The following is a 13,302-nucleotide window of genomic DNA, read 5'->3' as shown; positions in this document are numbered from 1 at the left end:
GTCCGGCTGGACGGCTGCTGACAACTGACTTGACGCAGCGCAGGGAGAGGGAGGTTTGCATCGAGGCACCCCCCCAGCACACCCCAGCTGCCTCCCTCCTGCCTGCTCAGCCCCAGGTCCAATAAACCTCCAGCAAAGGGTGCCGGGTGGTGGCGGGGGGGACACCCTGGTGATGCCCTGAGGTAGAGCACACTGGTCTGATCCACTTCAATGCAAACCAGAGAGCTCCTCACCAGAGCAGGGGTTGCCTCCCTCAGTTGGCTCAGCTGACCAAGGGTGCAGCATTAAATCCCCAGGGGATCTAAGTTTCCTGGCTCCATCTCTTTAGCCCCTCAAGGCTGCAAGTCCTCAAGTACCTTAGAGACTGTTCCTCCTCTTCCCAGCTCATGCAGAGGAGGTCACAGACCTCAGGCCACTGGCCAAGTCTTCTGCTCTTTGTCCATCTAGGATGAGGGCCAAAGCTGAACAAGACAATCCAGATCAGTGTGGAGATAATCTCTGCACACGGGATTTTTTCAAGCTGCGATGAAAGCTGAACCCTGCAAATGTCACCCAGAGATATCCCGGCTCCACAGCACTATGGCTCTTCTCACAGCTGTAAATTTCAGCACCAGAGGGGGTCAGGAAATGCCTTTTCATATTTACTTTGTCTATTAAATAATAAGTTTGTGCTGAACAAGCCACAGGGTTTTCCTGTCCTGAAACCAGTTCCGCTGGCCTGGGTAAAACCAGCACATGCTGCAAACACCTCATGGTTGTTGGTCTCCCCCCAAGAGGAGAGGTGCCCACGTGGTGTCTCCTGACAGTGCAAAGGGAGCAGGAAGGCTGTCTTTGTCCCTCCTCCTGTCTCACCTCAGGAGATGCTGGTGTTTGGATCACAGGCTGCATCTGTGCTTTCCCACCAGTGAAAGCACAGCTTGCTCATTAGTCTTTCTGCCTTAACCATTTGCCATACTGCTAGTTTAAAGTCCACTTACCTTAGATTTCAGTAAGTCTGTGACTTCCTCCTGTGGAGAAGGCATTGATATCCATCTGCTTGGAGCAGTGCTTCCCTGTTCTGCCCACAGCCAAGGGCTCGGAGCTGCCTTGTGTGCTGCTGGAAGCATCCTGCCAGTTTTTTTAAGGTATATTTGGGCTGGGAGGGGGAAAGAACTGCCAAGTCAGGGACTGCTGCCTCTTGCCCTGTGGGTTGCTAGATTTGGAGAGGATGCAGTGCCAGGCGTGTTCCAAGAGACTCTCAGCCACTTATCCCTTGTGTTTCCCCAAGCCAGGAGCATTGGCTGCATCCTTTCCACGCTGTTCCCTACGGTCTAGAGCTGCTCACTTCAGCTCGTGTTGCTGCTGGGTCCAGCTGTGCTCACACTCTGCATTGTCTCCTTTCTGTACTTGTAGCTCTCCATTTGTGTGCTCTCAAAGCTCACCTTTCCACAGGTTCATGGTAAAGCCAAAGTCTGTTCTCCCTTTGGCCTCCGTGGTGGCAGGGTTTGAGGAGTACTTGGTTAAGTTCAACTGTTGATGCCTGAGCCTCCCAAAACCCTTTCCTTCCAACAGCTCCTCTCTTCCCCTGGTGGATCCCACCCCTTCAGCCTTTCTCTTCCCCACTCCAGCTTCATCCTCAGGTTAGAGACTGTCTCCAGTGAAACAAAAGATGCTGACACAAGGCACAGGGAGATGCTGGCTTCTCTGTGACCACGGACAGAGCAAGATGTTCATGTCCTCCTCCTCCACCAGTGCACCCCACCTGCTCAGCCTGTCCCCTGCATCCCACACACATCAGGGGACATCACAGTATGCCCAGCCCCATCCCAGCCCCATCCCAGCCCCACAGGGCCAGCACCAGGTCCTCGTCCTCGGTGCCCCAACACCCTCTCCCTGGTAAGCACATCCCTCCTCTGAGAACTCGCAGACCCACATCTCCACCCAGCCTCTCCCACTCGTAAACCTCCCTGGGTGCCCCACAGCCAACTCGAGATCATCGTGGCAAAAGCAGGACATCACTTCCAAGTCCTCCCCACCCTGCTCCAGCCAATGGGTAACTCCACGATTTTTTTCCTATTCCCCAAACTCCCAGCTTCACCACCACGTTCTGCTCCTCCCTTTCCCTTCACCTTTTCTACTGGAAAAGCCATTCCAAGTGTTAGGCACCTTCAGCCTCAGCTACTCCATGCTCTGGGCTTCACATTTGCCAACTCTCCAACCCTGATCAAGTCTGAGCATGGCACAGCCAAGTGCAAGGGCAGAGCTGGTAATTCTCTCCAGGTGTTTTGACCACACCATCCTCGTGCCCTTTACTGGGCCACGGACACTTCCATCACTCCCAGCTATCTCATTTTCCCTCCCCAGGCATGCTCAGACTCACCTGCTGTTCCTTGCAAAGCAATTAAATCACTGTGGGTGACATTAATGGTGTTGATGGAGCATGAGTTAGCACTCGTGTGCTTTCCCTCTGCTCACACCATCAGTGAACATCACACCAAATCCCTTTGCATATTCCTTCAGCAACAAGCACAGAAATTCTCCTGTATCTCCTGCTCTCCCTTTATCCACATGAGTTTACCAGTTGGCTGTAGGGAAGCAAGGTGATGGAGAGACAGCAGGAAAAAAAAGAGTCTGGTACCACCAAACAGGTATTTGAAGGATGGAATGGTGTCTCACTGCACGGGCAGGCAGCAGAGGAGGATCAGTCCTCGTTCGAGCTGCCACCCCACAGGAATTGGGAGTGACAGGTCTCACCTCAGTCTAGCACAGGAGCACCCACCCTGGGGTGATCACTGCTCTCACCTGCACTTGTTGAAGATGTCAGCAGTGCCTTGGCTGCCCAGCTGGAGGCTGCAGCACAAGGCCAGGCTGAAGGACAGACACCCGGTGGACCAGAGCCTTTGACAGCAGTGTGATACTGTGACGGCGGGAGGGCGCCCAGCCAGCACTCCTCAAAGAGGCCTCCCAACCCTGACTGCCAAAATCCTGCTTTAAGCACAGGAAAATAAATTGTGCAACCTGCCTTGGGCTGGATTGTAACGCTCAGTGTGGGCGGAGGGGAGGAAGGGGCAGGAGCCGGGCTGAGGAACAGGCCCCACCTCACCACATTTAGGCAGGACCACACCAACACCTGGTGCCTGAGCAGCACCTGCACTGGGCACGGCCCTTCTCACCCCTCACAGGTATGCTCGGGATGTTTCTGCAGCCACCAAGCTCCTCCTCAAGGACCCGGAGATGTGGCCACGTGCAAGCCCCACCCTTGTGCCCGTGCTCAGACCTCAGGAGGTATGATCTTTCCTAGGCTGGCCTCCAGACCTGGCAACACATTCCTCCCCCGGTCCCAAATCTGACTGTCAGTATTTCCCCAAGTGCATGAGCAAGGCTGGTTGGCTGGGTGAGCTCTGTGCCACTGCAGATCCCCAAACTGTTGACAGAGCCTCAACACCAGACATTTGGTCCAAAGCAGGTAAACGATCCATCAGCCTCTTCTCCTTCCAGCTTTCCATCTTTCACCATGAGTGAAAGCACAAATTGCAAGCCTTAATTAGAATCAGTTGCTCATAAGTGCAAAAAATAACCCACCCCAAGCTCCTCAGTGGCTGTTGAGCCCACTTGTCCCTCTCCTGGCTCTGCTCTAGGACAGTTGTTGCATTATCACAGCTTTGCTCGGTAATTAACACAGGCACAGAGTGGTGGGACAAGGGGGAACAGTTTTAAACTAAAAGAGGAGAGATTTAGGTTGGATGTTAGGAAGGAATTCTTTACTCAGATGGCAGTGAGGCTGTTACAGCAAGGGTTGGACAATGCAATGGCCTGCCTCTTCAGGTGTCCCAGCCTCCCTGAGCTGGGGGTAGGCAAACTCAGTCCTTGAGAAGGTCTCACCACCAGAAACAGGAGATGCACAACCCCACTACATGTCAAGGAACCGTCAGAAAAAATGCCGGGGCCAGGAAAGGATGTAGGAACCAAAAGTCCTACTGCATCTTCCCTCATATATACAGCTTCCACCAAAGACACCCAGGAGATTCAGCATCTCACAGAGCCTCAAAGCCTCCACTTTTAAGAAGGAGAGGAAGATGGTATAGAGAATTTGTCAGCAAATGGCTCTTGAACCCAAGAATTAGAAATTTAAAAGGGAGTTTACAGGCTGCTTCTGAAAAAGACAGTCCAGGCACCCTCTTGTACCATTGAGTTGCTTGTTGAGCTACTGTCAAGGAAGGAAGTTCTGCAGAAAATTAAATGTAGCAGGGTTATAGAGGCCTTCAAAATTGGCTGTAAAACAAGATGTCCAAGAATGACCACAGAAATACAGAACATGTTCAGAGCAGTGCTGACGGTCAAGGTACTGTGGTTGATATGTAGCTTAATTTGAAGAGGGAAAAAACATGGAATTATGAAAAAAAAAATGAACACCAATATTCACATGGCCTCTCAGAATACCAGGGTAGCAGACCTTGCACAGACAAGCTCCCTGAGAACAATACAGGGTGATTGTCTGCCTGCAGCCACTTCCAAGGACACCATAGATGACAGAATCAGAGAATCAATGAGTGGTTTGGGGTGGAAGAGACCTTAAAACTCATCTCAATCCAACTCCCTGCCATGGGCAGGGACACCTTCTACTATCCCAGGTCGCTCCAAGCCCCATCCAGCCTGGCCTTGGACACTTCCAGGGATGAGGCAGCCACAGCTTCAGTGGGCAATCACAGCAGGACGATGACACACTCAAGGGGTCTGGGACCATAAGGGAAGAGTGGGACAGACCAAAACCCCAAGATGCCATTAAGAAAAATGACCTTTGGCTGTTCTGCCTTTCCCCATGGTTATCTCCAAGTGAAGAAGCAGCAGTGGAAGCCCTGCAGATAGCTCATCTGGGGCCTGGCCTGGGGTAAGTTCTCTGCTCCCTGGCCAGCTGGAAAATCTGCAACCATTTCATTTCCACCAAGAAACCCTGAACATCTGGGAGGCCCTTAGAGCTGAATTAGATGCAAAATAAATCGATCTTTTGTGACATTTTTCCCTCAATAAAGTCACTTTGTCGCTTCCCTTTTCCATGTGACACAGCTGGGAAATGTCAGGCTGATAAGGAATGCCACTGGGATGATGGTCACCTGGGAGCCCTTGCTGTGGGGTGCCTGCAGATTCAGGAAAGTCAAGGCATCAATTATACCCTGCCCTTAGGCTTTTTCTTTTACCTTCTCTTGGTTAGAGAAGGCTGGTGTGTATCATGGTACCTGCAAACCACACGGAGGCTGGAACACAGCCCTGGTCTCCTCGGGGAGTGCCAAAGGCACAGGAACACTGGGATGGGAGAGAATCTCTCAACACTGTGGCTGTGAGAGCTGCCAGCCAAGGGCTTCAGGAGGTGAAGGTGCTGGAGGCAACAACATACCACTTAGGGGAGCAGAGGTCAGGACAAAGATGTGGCTGAGGAGGGGAATGGAGATTTTGGGACTGGGGAGCCTGTCCAGGTAGAAGGCTCCAGGCAGAGGCAGCGGTGGAGGTGCTGCCACTTCCCCAAGCCCTCTCTGAGTTTCTCAGCCAGCAGGAGCTGGAAACATCCCAGAACCAGGCAAACAGCCCAGGAGAAGTTGAATTCTGGACTGCTGGGGATAGTGCCTGGAGAGCAGGTGAAGCCAATGTCATAGAAGCCAATTAAGAGTGAGGGCACTGGGATAAATCCATTTGAAATCTTCCTGCACAGCTCTGCCACAGTTTAAGAACAGCCCTTTGGAGGTGCCCAAGCTCCCCTAGCAGAGCAGTTTCCCAGCTGCATCCCATGCATCTTCCCACGGTGCCAAGACATTTGTTTATTAGAGGGTATTTTTATTGTACTTTCAGAATTAAGCTCAGGGCCTCCTGAGCTGGGTTTGGCTGGAAAAACATGCAGAACACCCCTGGACATGATCCTTGTGCTCAGATGACCCGTGGAACACCCAGTGCCATCACCCCTGTGCTTCTCCCTGGAGAAAGCCTCCCAGTGATATGAAGGCAAGAGCAGAAGCACCAAGGGGGGAACCCAATTCTGCCCCAGGGCTGAGCACTCACATCACACCGAGGAGGAAACAAAGGATCTGGCGACCAGTCAGGGGTGGCACTGGGTGTTCCACAGGTCAGCTGAGCACAAAGGCCATGTCCAGGGATGTTCTGGGCATGGTACTGCACGTTTTTCCAGCCAAACCCAGCTCAGGAGGGGCTGTTCTGTGCCCTGATACAGCAGAGGCCCTGAGCTTAATTCTGAAAGTACAATAAAAATCCCCTCTAATAAACATATTCACAGTGGTCCTAATGATAACAATCCATTTTTTTCCTTTGTAGCAACCAATGGGAAAGCCAACTCAAGCTGTTTTTTCCCCATCCTATTTCTGTCTCCATCTCCCATTTCCTTCTATCCAATATTACCTTCCAAATTCCTACTCTGATCCTCGGATAATTCAAACATATTGCATTGCTTTACAAACTGTGTTATTTTATCCCTTTCACCTGCCACTTTTCTTTTAGATAAACACTCATAACTCCCAACATATCAACTTTAACTCTTTGACCGTCACTGGAAACTGAACCAGCTGAGATTTTCATGGGGGAAATTCTTTCCTCTCCTTTTCTTCTCTGTTCTGTACGTTAAGTCAAGCAAAAACTCACCTGCCTTAGCACTGTCTTCAGACCATTTTACTTAAGCTCTGTCTAATAATTTCACCAACTTCTGGTGTTATTGTATCTGTCTAGGCAGCACTTGTGGTGTAAAGCTGCCTTAATCACAGCTCCTTGTTGAGAGCTACTTATTTCCTGCCCCAATCATCACCTCTCAGGATTGTGAAGACCCTGAGCTGCACACAGGATGCCAGATTTGGATACATGCACACCCCCAGCACATCTCACACCAGTTTCCCATCCCACTGCAGTGGGCATGGACAGCACCACAAGCAGGAGCTGAGCAAAACACTTCCAAATGAGGACCATTTTCCTGATGCTCCTCCCATAACACTGCAATCACTCAAAGTCCAGCCCTGCCTCATCCTTGCTGTTGATCTGAGCTCAGAGCTGCTCCAGCATCACTTCTTGCACATCAGCAGAGTCAAGCCATGGTGGAGCTGGGGAACAAGGAAAACAGGGGGCAAAGGGGGAAAGTTGCAAGCTAGAAATCCCCTTTTCCCTCACAAAAATCAGAAGCACTTTACTCCTCATTCTCACATCCATCACCCAGGGATCCTTGTTCAGCAACTTGGGTTTAGTTGTGCCTGCCCTCCTCAGGACCCAGATCCACCTCCTGTAATTATGGGATAAGCTAAATCACCTCAAATCCTTCAAAACATCTAATCCACTCAGTCTTCCCAACCTTAATCTGTTTTCTTTTCCCTAACTTCCTTCAGGACACTGGATCAAAGGGGGTTTTTATTGAAGTTCACTAAGGCAGGGTTTTGTTTTTTGCCTGCAAAACATCCTGCTGGATATCCCTGCTTTGGCCAAGTGCTCCTTGCTGCTGGGCCAGCACAGCCAGCAGCCTGGTGCTCTGCCTCCCATGCACTGTGTCCTCAGTTTGGGTGCCACCCCAGTCCCAAGGGGCTAGGGGAACATGTCATGCACAGGGGGACGTGAGGTGGGATGGAGAGAAGCTACTTGAGCACAACTTTCCTACTCCCATGAGAAGGCGTCTCCCAACATCTGTCAGTGCACGCTGGGCTTCCTGTCACCTTCTTCCAAGGCCACCTTCACCAACCAACCATTTCGAGGGAAAAGGGTCACAGCATGAGGGGCTTGGGAGGTCCCACGCTAAGGGTGGGCCTTCTGGCCTGAGCATTCTGCTGTGAAGTCCACACAGTGCATCTCCTTCCCACCAGCACTGCTCCAAACCGGATCTCAGGAGCCACCAGCAGGACCAGAGGGACTTACAGGCTCTGCCACGAAGGATGGTTGTTTGGAAACATCTCACAGATGAGGGGGGGATCCCACAGCCCTCTGAAAACTGCTGCTGGCTGTTTTGCCTCGAGCCTCAAAAGGCTGCCGGGAGGTGCCTGGGTTAACAGAGCTGCTCCGCAGCGATCCACCCGCCCGGCCGGGGTCACAGCCGATCTGTGTCGCAACGTCCCTCTGAGTCATCCCGTTTCCTCCAAGTCACCGAAAATGGCCTCAAAGTTTGTACAGATGGTGCTTAATCCCCGTTTGGACAATGGGCTTTGGGCTTTTAAAGGACAATTACTAAAGGAAAGCAGGGGGAGGGAGGAGGGGGCTGGGGGAGGGCACAGGCAGGACGGCAGGATGCAGACCAGTGGGGCAGCAATCCAGGGAGGGGCTGAGCATCCAGCAGGGATGCAGGCACAGGACAGGCAGCCTGGCTTAGCCCACAGAGGCTCAAAGCAATAGCCAATGCTAAACCTCAAGGGATGAGGACCAGGGGACCATGTCCACCCCTGAGACCTGAGGCTGCCTGGGGCTTTCAGCCCTTGACCTGGCACAGAGCCCTCTCCCTGCACATCACCCTGGGGTCAACATGCCATGGGTCAACATGGCACAGTCATGGCTGCAGGAAAGATGGTGGTAGGGTTGGCAGCCTCTTCTCAAAGCCAGGATATCACCTGGCAGCAACCCCTCCTGTCCTAGATCCCACCTGGCTCTGGGAAAGGACACCCCCTCCCACCAGGATGGACAGCTGGTACTACAGGTGAAGTTGGCCAGCTCAAAGGGGAATGATGCTGTGTCCAGCCTGCAAAGGGAAATGCTCAGCATGCCAGTGCTTGGGTGCCAGCGTGTCTGGAGGTGCCAGAAACGCTCCATACAATGTGCAGGGTGGTGCTTTCAAGGCCTCTCTGCTCCTGCCTGCCCTCAGTGAGGCTCATATGGAGGTGAGGGAACTGGACCCCTCCACACCACCACCCCAGCCCTGAAGCTATGGCAGGACGAAGTACAGCAGAAGGACAGGGATGGAGGGGGTCAGCCCATGCTCAAGGGAGACAGAAGCCCTTCTGCAGGGCAAAACCCTCCATTCCTACTGCCTGCCTTTCCCAGTCACCAGTCCCACCAGTCAAACTCACAAAGAAGCCTGAGAGCAAACTGGGTGACACAGGGCAGGGAGAACCAGCAGAGCTCAGAACGGGGATTTGGGGCTGGGAAAGCCTCCTCCCCACCAGTTCCCCCTTCCCCAGCCCGGGAGAGATGACATGGGGCAGGGAAGGGGGTTGCTCTCTCTCCAGCAAAAGCAGAGCATCGCATCTCCATACCGGGGCTCCTGGGAAACGGGAGTCACGGCCAAAACACCTCCACTCGCTGCGGGTCCAGCGGGGCTGATGCATCCGGGAGGGGCGAGACGCCGGGTTCTTGAGAGCGCCGAGCGAAACACGGCCGCTGTCCCCACACGTGTCCGCGTCCGCTCGACACGGCCCCGCACTTCAGAAGCAATTAGCAGCTGAGTTGAACTAATTCCCGGCGCGGCGGGTCCAACACAAACAGCGCGGGCTGGCCCGTGCCCCGCAGCTCCGCGCCTTTCGGAGGGCCGGGGGTGTCCCTGCCAAGAGCAACACGAATAACCCGCTGCTTCTCCAGGTTAAGAGGCAGCCCTGGAGGGCTGGAGCGCGGTGGCCCGGGCCGAGCGCTGCCGCCGGCTCTATGCTGGCAGAAAAGCCGGCTCTGTTACCCGCCGGGTCGGGAGGGAGGCGAGCACAAGGGTCCGTGTATGCGGTGCCTGTCCCGGGGGGCGCGGGGCGTTCCGAGGGGAAGGTACTTGCAAACAGCACCTGCGGGGTGTTTGTCGGCCCCGCCGAGGCTCCAGCAGCTGAAATAACAACTTGGGGAAGAGGGGGGAAAGCGCTGCTGGAAGCTCTTGCCCCAGCCCTGCTCGGCTGGGTGCTGCTGGGATGCAGGCTGGTGGATCTCCCCATCCCTTTGGGAGCCCAGGGATGTTCCTGGGCTTGGTGACAGTCCCTGGCAGGGGTTTGGGCCTCAGCTGCTGCCACATCCCCAGGGTCTCATCCTCAGCAGGGTGGGCAGGAGTATGAAGGAAGCCATAAGTAGAAAACATGCCCTGAGATGGTCTATACAGGTGCCACACCAGTGGCAGCTCACTTTGGGAATGTTGTGCAGGAAGTTGAACTCCTAGGACATCTACCTGTCAGACTCCCACCCTACCCATGTAAGGTCTTCAGGGACAAGGAACTAGCCAGGGCCATAGAGGAACAACCTTCAGAAAGCCAGGACTGAACAGGCTGCCTCCAAACTCAGGCCAGCTGGATCTGACCCAGCATGGGCTGTGGTGGGGTCTCTGGTCCTTCAAGCTCTGACTGCATCTGTAGTGACCAAAATGATCCTTTTTGTCACTGCAGAGACATCAGGACAGATGTAAGTGCTCATTCTGCCCATGCCTGTGCCTTCCAACCAGCCCTCAGGGGGGAAGCAGGCAAGGAGCCAGAGCTTGTGAGCTCAGCAAGCGGGTTCAGGAGCTTTTTGGATGGGACAGTGTCAAAAGACTGACAGACTCAGCTGCATACCAAGCCCTGGTTCCCTGAGCTGCTCCCAGGAATGAAAACACAGTGACACAGACCTTCCCAAATCAGCACCCTGGTCCCAAGACATGCCCATGGGTCATCGGAGCCAGCAGAAGCTCCTCCAGTGTCACTTGTTTTCATGTTCCCCTCTTACTCGTCCTCATTCTCCAAGACTCCAGGAGCCAGTGTTGCTCTTTAGATACTTACATCACTCGTTGAAAGCTTCAGGATTGCTCAGGTGCCCAGAAAGGAGCCTAGCTCCCCCCAGCTTTTTTGGGGTGCCTTGGGGGTCAGCGCTGAGACAGAACGGGGCTGCTGATGAACACAGAGCACATGGAGCTGTGGCAGGACCTGTAGGGTGCAGCCTGACAGTTCCTAACTCCACCCAGGACAGCAGTAAAAGGCATCTGGCACAGTATCATGGTTTAAACCCAGGCAGCCCCCAAGCCCCTCGCAGCCGCTCGCTCACTCCCCACCAGCAGGATCGGGGAGAGACTCAGAAAGGTAAAAGCAAGAAAACTCGTGGGTTGAGATAAAGACAGATTAATGGGGAAAGCAAACCCCATGCATGTAAGTAATGAAAAACAAAGAATTAATGCACCCCTTCCCATGGGCAGGCAGGTGTTCAGCCACTGCCAGGAGAGCAGGGTCCCATCCCGTGTAACAGTTACATGAGAAGAAAAATGCCATCACTCCAAACATCCCCCCTTCCTCCTTCTGCCCCCCAGCTTTATATACCGAGCATGATGTCATATGGTCTGGAACATCCCCTGGGACAGTTTGGGTCACCTGTCCTGGCTGTGTCTTCTCTCAGTCTCCCATGCAGCCCCGACCCCCTGCCAGCGTGGCCACATCAAAGCAGAAAAGGCCTTGGCTCTGTGTAAGACCTGCTCAGCAATAACAAAAACATCACTCTATTATCAACCCTGTGTTCAGCACAAATCCAAAACACAGCCCCACACCAGCCACTGTGAAGACAGTTAACTCTACCCCAGCCAAGACCAGCACACCGACAAGGAATAACACGACTGTAGCTCATGGGCTCCATGTGACTGCATGTCCCTCCTTGAAGGCAGGGGACAGGCAAGGAATCGACTGGAAACCTGGCTTCACTCATGACACCTGCACAGAGCACGCCCTGAGCAAGTCCTGGGCTCTGGGGTTGGGCTGTGATTCTGCCAGGCAAGGCAAAGATGAGAGCCAGACTTACCTCCACCACACAACCACCACCTTGGCATCACTGCACTGGCAGTGCACCTCCAAACACACAGTCAAGTCCTTCCACAGACAGAAAGCTGGGAAGGGCACTGGACATCACCCCCAGTCCCAGTAATGGCACCACAGGTGGCTCCAAGTGTTTTCAGCACCTGCTGTCACCCCGGAGCTCCCCACAGCAGAGACAGTCATTGCTCCATCCCCTCCCCATCCCAAAACTCCGCCTCGGAGGCAGTGTCCCGAGGCTCTGTGCTTCGGGAAGTGAGGCCACAGTGACAGTTAACCCTCAGTGACACCCGGGGTGTCTGTCACCAGACCCCTGCTCCCTTGGGCAGGCTGGCTCCCCACGGAACACGAGCAGCAGGCTCAGCGAGCAGCACCCTCAGTTTGTGGTGTGCTGTGCTGTCTTAAACGTCACAGCAGTAAATTGCACCTTCTGCAGAGCTGGAACCCCCCCCACAAACTCAGTTATCTTTACAACCAAAGCTGCAATCTTGCCGAGAATGGAATCAGCTCTGTTAGACCGGGACTATTGTTTTCAAAACCAAATTGCTGCGGTCGAAGGAGGGGAGAGGAGGCAGAGATGCACGATCACCCATTGTCTGGGAGGGTTTGTTAGAAACAATTTGACAGATTAACCCGTGCTGGAGCCAGGCTGGAGCCAAGCCAGGATGGAAACAGAGGGGGAGCAGAGGGAATGAGAGAGCTCGAGGCAGGAATCAAACTGCAGAGGCAGAGCCTAGACCATGCAGTGGGCAGGGACCCCAGGAAGGACTAGGGCAAAACGGCTTTAAACTGAGAGTAGGTTTAGATTAGACATCAGGAAGAAATTGTTCCCTGTGAGGGTGGTGAGGCCCTGGCACAGGTTGCACAGAGAAGCTGTGGCTGCCCCATCCCTGGAAGTGTCCAAGGCCAGGTTGGATGAGGTTTGGAGCAACCTGGGACAGTGGAAGAGGGGGTGGAATGACATGAGCTTTAAGGTCCCTTCCAAGCCAAACCAGTCTGGGATTCTATGGAAAAGCAGATGCTTGTGGCACCATGTAAAGGTTTTTCTGCATCCACTGCCAGGTTCATCACTGAAGGGCAGCACAAGCACTGTGTGCATTCCACACGTCCCACCAGGACTGTGGACACATCACACAGCCCAGACCCTTCCCCATTCCTCCCAGGGTTAGGAGTGCATCTGAACACCCACATCAGTCAGACCAGGTAGCCCCAGGCAAATCATCCCCCATTCTGTCTCCAGACAGGTCTGAGAAACAGGACGGGCTTGATCAGGGCATGAGGTCAAAGCTCACATTTCCAAAAGCCCCTCAAGCAACACAGTCCCATCTTCAAAGCTATGCTGCTCTAGCCACGGTGGCTGAGCTCCAGCCAGACACCACAGCCAGGTTTTCAAAGGGGTTTTCAGCCCCTCATCATACAGATTAAAGTCTGAAGGGATTTTCGGAGGCACCTCAGTACCTGCATCCATCAAGTTCTTGAATTACTCAGGCATCACAAAAGGTCTCCTGCTCTGCTGCAGCAGCAGCCACATCCCCATGTTTCCTGGGCAACATCTGTGGTTGGTAGCAGCTCTTCCATGTCCCATGAAATATATCAGCCTGGCAGATTCCAGGTTCCTCACTCTCAG

At 53.7% G+C, this 13,302-nt stretch overlaps 1 long non-coding RNA gene across 1 annotated transcript in view; it reads right to left on the bottom strand.

Moving 5' to 3' along the window:
- Positions 1 to 10,788, bottom strand: part of LOC135425922 (uncharacterized) — a 337,473-nt gene extending 326,685 nt beyond the window's left edge. Inside the window, exon 1 of the long non-coding RNA XR_010435796.1 lies at positions 4,596 to 10,788. This is a non-coding gene — a long non-coding RNA (uncharacterized LOC135425922). The remainder of the gene's footprint in view (positions 1 to 4,595) is intronic.
- Positions 10,789 to 13,302: the final 2,514 nt, after the last annotated feature.

This window comes from Pseudopipra pipra, chromosome 22, assembly GCF_036250125.1.
Source record: "Pseudopipra pipra isolate bDixPip1 chromosome 22, bDixPip1.hap1, whole genome shotgun sequence".
In the NCBI taxonomy this organism is placed as follows: domain Eukaryota; kingdom Metazoa; phylum Chordata; class Aves; order Passeriformes; family Pipridae; genus Pseudopipra; species Pseudopipra pipra.
Note: the sequence above shows the minus strand (reverse complement) of the source record. Positions and strands in the feature narration are given on the sequence as shown.